We start from the raw sequence: 7,026 nt of genomic DNA on the forward strand, positions 1-7,026 counted from the left end.
TCTCACCCAGCCGTGCCCCAGCAAGGTTAGAGGCACCCCTAAAAGGGAATGTGGCACTGCCCCTTAGGGCAGAGGTGTTCAAATCTGGCTACACATCAGGGTAATCTGGGGAGCTGCGAATCCCTGTACAAGCCCAGGGTCCCTCAGACGTGTTTGTCTGAGCTCCCCAAGTGATACGAACTAACGTCTGGTTATGGTTTTGGGGTGATTTTAACACATTCCCTAGACCCCTGCGCCCTCACCTTTTCAAAGGCGGCTCCCCGCCATACCCGCTTCTCTCTGGATCCTTCCCATGAGATACCACACGTTCTCGGAGCTCCTCCAGCTGCCCCCCCCCCCCGCCCCCGGAATGAAAAGCCTCTTGGAAATCTCCCGTCACTGACTCCACAGGCTCCCGCACATTCTCTCCCGGCCGCGTCATGTGTGCGTCCATCCCGGCCACACGCGGAAACTTCAGCAGTTCTCGGCGCGGCCGAGGGCCCTGCTCTCCACCTCGCCTTGATCTTTCCACAGCCTCCTGAGAACAGCGATAACGCAAGCCCACGCTGGCGCATTTTCCGTGACGCCACACTGCCCTGGTATGCCCCGTGCTCGGGGCCTCTTCCCTGTCATCTTCGCTGGCTTCTGGGCTGGCCAACCTCCGACGGACGCTCAGAGCGCGGTCACCACACGCCTCCCTCAAGCTCCGTCGCAGTCCCACCTGGTCGCAGGGCTCAGACACCGCGCACACCTCTAGCTCTCAAGCTTAAACCTCCTGCCGGGGACTCTCCACCAAGGCCGATCCACACCCACACCGTCTGCTAACGGCCCCATCGGCAACGCAAAGCCCTTAAGACAAACTAGAATCTCCCTTCCCCCATTTCTGTACACAGCACCAGTGGCAGTGGCCCCAGACCTCACAATTGTTCCCATTCCCCTTTTCCTTGCCACCCATATCCGGTCCATCAGCAAGTGCTGCTGACTCTCCATCGCAGCCGCATCCGAGACCTGGCCCGGGCTTTCCCGCGGCAGGACCGGCGGCCCCACTCCCAACCCTTCCCTCCAGTCCTCTCCACAGCCTCCGGGACGATCTTCTTTACAGGCGAATAAAAGGTCATGTTCTGACTTGAATTACCTCCTGCCCCCTACCCCAGTCCCACTTCGATACACGTCCAAAACCCATACCATAAACAAGTTAGGGGAAAAGCCATCAGCATGGTCACGGCCGAGGGTTAAGCACTGGTGCTGTGACCTTTCACCTCTTCATACCGTAAGCAACCTCTCCCCGCACGGAAGCTGTAAAGATGGCCGAGAGCCTCGTGTTTTGGGTTTCTGTGTTTACTTCTGAAGGTGCTCTCTGGATCTATTTTCCCCCCTGACATGTTTCCGTCGGGAGCGGGCCTGTTCCTAGCTCCCTCGCCTGTCCCACCGGCTCCCACCCACCTGTGCATTGGTACAGGTTTACATTATCTGGATATTTGAAACGGCAGCCGCGCTACCTTTTCAAAAGTGCCTTGAACTCTTCTGAGCCCTCTCTCTCGAAACTCCTTTTAGAATTAGCTTGTCCAGCCTGATCAACTATCCTATTGGGATTTCAACTGACATGAAATCCATAAAGCAATTTAGAGAAACCCGCAAGTGTTATGCCAAAGCCCCCCACCTCTGACGATGGTCTATGCGACCCCCCACTCCCCAGGAATGCATGTCTTCTATGGCCATCAACAGACTGCAGCTTTATTCCCTACAACAGTGGTCGGCAAACTCCTTAGTCCACAGAGCCAAATGTCAACAGTACAACGATTGGAATTTCTTTGGAGAGCCACATTTTTTAAACTTAAACTTCTTCTAACGCCACTTCTTCAAAACAGACTCGCCCAGGCCGTGGTATTTTGTGGAAGAGCCACACTCCAGGGGCCAAAGAGCCGCCTGTGGCTCGCGAGCCGCGGTTTGCCGACCACGGCCTACAAAGGTCCTATTTGCCCTTGGGAGGTCTTTTTGCTTTTTTTTTTCTTTTTACCATATTCTTTCTCCTTTTCCATTTAATTAATTTTTTATTATTTGCTTCCTTCTACTTACTTGGGTTTCTTTTCCTAGCATCTTGAAGTGTGTATTTAACTCATTTACTTTTAATCTTTCTTAAATGTTAACAGATATATTTAAGGGTATGGCTTTCCCTCCATGTGCTACTTGAACCACATTCCATATATTCCATTAAATGTCCTCTTAGCGACATTAGGAATGTGTTTAGATTTCCAAGTGCTCTGAAAAATGCTTTGGATTGTAGATTTCTCATTTAATTGCATCTTGCCAAATGATATGGCTTGTTATTATTTGATGTTTGTTAAAACTTCTCTTGTGATAAATCAGGCTATCTGGGTATTATGAGCCCATGGATTAGCTCAGAGCTTAATGCATAGAAGTCTCCCAATAAATGTTTGTTTATCCATTCTTTCAACAAATATTTGCATGCTTATTACATATAAGGCCAATGCTAGGCATAGTTCATTGCGAATGAGACTGAAATGGCCCCCACACTAATTAATTTGATAGATAACAGCTTCAAGCTTCAGTCTAGCTGAGAAGACAGATTTAATAAGTTGAAAAAATGAACTTTTAAAAAATTGTGGCGAGGGCTCTGTTGAAATGAGGAGGGCTGTGCTAGTATGGTGGTTCCATAGAGTAGTCAGTGAAGACTTCTCTGAGGGAGCAAAAGCTGAGGCTAAATTGTGCAAAAGAGCCATCCTGGGGAAGATCAAAGAAAAGAACATGCTAGAAAGATAAAATACCAATGTACAAAGATGATAAAAGAAAAACAGAGAAAAGACGCCAGAATGGCTGGAGGGTAGCAGGAATGGGGTTGAAGGGCATATAATGAGATTGTTCAGGTATGCATCTCTTTCGAAACCAGAGGCCAAGATAATGCTCATTTCGGTTTCGTTCACAATGACCTGAATGTGATGGGGAGCCAGTAAAGACTTTCCAGAAGATCTGACAGCACCCGCTGTGAGATGATTCGTGTTGCTGTGGGGAGAACCGGGGGGGCTGGAGATAGGTAAGAGGAGGCCGGCCGGCCAGTGAGGCGGCAGTGCCTGGACAAAGGATGACAGTGCTCTGAGGCAGGATGGTGGCAGTGGACACAGGAAGCCATGAACAAATACAAGACATACTTTGGAGCCAAAACGGACAAATCCCGCTGATGATTTGTGTACATGTGGCAAAGAAAAAGGTGTAAGAAATGATTTCTACTTCTGCTTTGGGCAGCACGGTAGCTAGATGGAAGAGTTATTGGTGAGTCTGTGAGTAGCACATTTGGGCAGAGGAAGAGAACAAAACGAAGAGCTCCATTGGGATCTGTCACATTTGAAAAGCTCATGAACATGCAAGTGGAGATGCTGAGTAAGGGTTCTGGAGAGGCCTCTGCTAGAGCTCTGACTCCGGGGTCCTCTGCTCAGAGCTGGTGCTACATGAACAGTCAGTTTAAAATAAATGCTGCTTTCCAAACAGAGAGATCAGTTCTTCAGGACTGTTGTGTATACACTCAGTGCTGAACAGGTAAATATCTTCGTATACAAATGTGTATGTAGTTCCTCAGTAATGCAAACCTAACCAATTTTCCTTAGGGTGAACTTACTTTTATTTGTTAATCTTCACAAGGAATTGCAGGATAACAAAAAACCAATCATTCCTATTAAGGGCCACCAACTCTTTCACCAAAACTGCTCCTAAATCCAAATATTAAAAGAACAGGACCGAAAAGCAATTAACTACATTGTAAGATTAAAGGTAAGCAAATGACACCTCTGTCACAAACCAGATGTTATAAAAGGGAAATATGTCAACCATCTGGCAGAGAGGTAAGGTCCAGAACTACTAGAGTTTCTGTAAGCTAGAAGGCTCCTATACCCAATATTTGCTCACATGTCCCTGTCCTAGAGCGCACTGGGCACCCTGTCTCACAGGAAGCAAAACATTCAGAAGTCAGGCCTGGCCAGCATGGCTCAGTGGTTGGGCATCCGCCTATGAACCAGGAGGTCACAGTTCGATTCCCAGTCAGGGCTCAAGCCTGGGTTGAAGGCTCGATCCCCGATGGGACGTGCAGGGGCAGCCAATCAATGATTCTCTCTCATCACTGATCTCTCTCTCTCTCTCTCTGAAATAATGTACATATTTTTAAAATGCAAAATACTAAAAGAAATTCAGAAGTCAGCTATCACATGCAAATCAAAATACTTAGCAAATGTAGGGCTATTCACATACTTTTATTTTTTCTCACAGTGGTTTACCAGCCACAAAGCTCTAATCCTGAACTGGCAAAATGGTAGACACTCGTTTATTCAATCATTCAACAAATAGGAATTAAGTTTATCAACTCCATCCAGACACTAGGGACATACTGATAAACGAGGAGACCCCGTCTGTATCTTCATAGGGTTGGAAAGTCCATGGATGAGGCCAAACAATCAAATAACCATACACATAATGTGAGTGAGTAGCAGACTGTGCTGTACGCATGTCCAAAAAGAGAGTCTGACCCGGGCCATCCCTGCCTGACTGACAGCGAGCACAGAGGAATGTGGAGGGCCAGGGAGTGAGGATGCCAGCGAGCACAAGACCAACACCGGAGACAGAGGCCGGACCTTGCCGGGCCCGTAGGTCAGTTAAGGACTGCGGATTCCTGACAAACAACCTCTAGCTACAGAATTCTCACTCAACTCTCACTGGAGTCTCTAAGAAATGGCGTGATTTCCACACTTACCATGTCCACAGCTCAGGGTGTGACTAGAAATACAAGGAGAGGCGATGTGGCTTTCACAGGCAGCGCATCCAGGCAGGAGAAAACACTTCTTACGTAGCTGGTTTTGTCAAAGGCCCACTGAGGAGCCAAATCTAAAGAGGTGCTGAGTGTACGTTTTATTGGTTAAATAAAGAGAGAAACGTGCACATATGCGTATCTGCTTCACTAGGCATGGGACAGCTTTGAATAGACCAGGCGGCCTCAAACTACGGCCCGCGGGCCACATGCGGGTGTTTTTGCCGTTTTGTTTTTTTACTTCAAAATAAGATATGTGCAGTGTCATAGGAATTTGTTCATAGTTTTTTTTAAACTATAGTCCAGCCCTCCAACGGTCTGAGGGACAGTGGACTGGCCCCCTGTTTAAAAAGTTTGAGGACCCCTGGAATAGACTATTCACAAAAGTAGTGACACTGGCCCACTTGGTGGGGCTCAGCCGTTGAGCATCCACCCAAGAACTGAGAGGTCGCGGGTTCGATTCTCAGTCAGGGCACATGCCCTAGTTGTAGGCTCAATCCCCAGTCGGGGGTGTGCAGGAGGCAGCCGATCAATGATGTTTCTCTCTCATTGATGTTTCTAGCTCTCTATCCCTCTCCCTCTGAAAATATCAATAAAAACATATTTTGAAAAAATAGTGACACCAGTTATCTACAGGGAGGAAAACTGGTGGCTGGAGATGAAATGTATTTCCATTTCTCCCTTTTAAGTTTTGAACCACACAAACATGTTACCTATTACAAATTAAAGCAAACGTGTTAATGTTAGGTCAGACTTTAGTAGACCAATACATATGAAAATTTTAATGAAAAGGAACATTTTCAAGAAAAATAAAAATGACAAAACTGATTACTAAAGGAATAGGAAAAAAAATCTTCTTATGGAGAATTCCTGTGTTAAGACTCTCCAGTGCGTTTTAACCACCTAGCACAGGAATTTTCAACCACACAAGCTTAAAAACTCCTATTCATTGAGCACAACCTGTGTGCCAGATACTGCTTCGAGCATGACATATATCTGCAGCTCATCCTTACAATACCTGAGACAGGTGCCCTCATCACCTGGTTTACACATAAGGAAACTGAATTCATGGAATCTCCCTCAAACTTACTTGCCTACCTAGCAAATGACTCCAGAGGTCAGACCCTTCAACTATGCTACATAACTCTATGCTAACAAATCAGAAAACCTTTTCTAGGGAAGCAGAAATGACGTGACATTTCAGTTGGACTGGAAGTGTCTTTCAAATGCCCAAGGAGGGGGAGGAATTATTCTTCGTCTGCACAAATTGTTCCAAGGCATTCAAAAAGCAGAAGGCTTGCCCACTCATTGAACTGAATTAGAAGAGTGGCTCTCCAGAACACATTTCTCACAATGAATATGTGTCACCAAAACAGCTGTCTCGCGTGAGGCACTTGCTCTAAGTCGGGCACTGGGTTAAGTGCTTTAAACAGTCTGGATGGCACTTGGAAAACAGCCCGAAGTTCCTTAAAAGGCTAAGCAGAGTTACCACAGGACCCAGAAATCCCATTTCTAGGTGAAATGAACACATGCCCACATACAAACGTGTATATGAATGTGCACAGCAGCATTATCGTCACAAAGAGTGGGACAACTCAAATGCCCATCAGCTGATAACTGGCTACGTGAAATGTGGTCTGTGCATACAGCAGAATATCTGGCAATAAAAATGAAGCACTGACACATGCTACAGCAATGCTAAGTGAAAGAAGCCAGGCATAAAAGCCCACATGTTGTGTAATTCCATTTACATGAAATGTTCTGAAGAGGCAAAACTTGTAGAAATAGGAAGTGGATTGATGGTTGTCTTGGGCCATGGGGAGAGGGAAGTGGAGAGTGAGGGTTTCTTTTTAGGATAAATAAAATGTTCAAAATGGATTGTGGTGATGGTTGTAGAACTCTGTAAATATACTAACACCTGTACACTGTAAATGGGGGAACTGTATCATATATGAATTCTACCTGAATAAAGCTATTTTATATATGTATATATGTATATATGTATATATGTATATATGTATATATGAGTTCTCCCAGTAATCTTAGTGAAACTGCAACTAATATACTTATTTTATAGATGAGCTTAGAGAGGATGTCATCTACTCAAGGTCCTAATCTAACTGGTTGAGAAGGGTTCACAGCTAGGTCTTTCTGTCTACACTGCTTACCCTGCACTTCCTAACACAATCCTACACAAATACAATGAACCTCTTTAAGAAAGGGCTCCCTTTGTTAAG

Source organism: Cnephaeus nilssonii (genome assembly GCF_951640355.1).
Source record: "Cnephaeus nilssonii genome assembly, chromosome: 20".
Lineage (NCBI taxonomy): Eukaryota > Metazoa > Chordata > Mammalia > Chiroptera > Vespertilionidae > Cnephaeus > Cnephaeus nilssonii.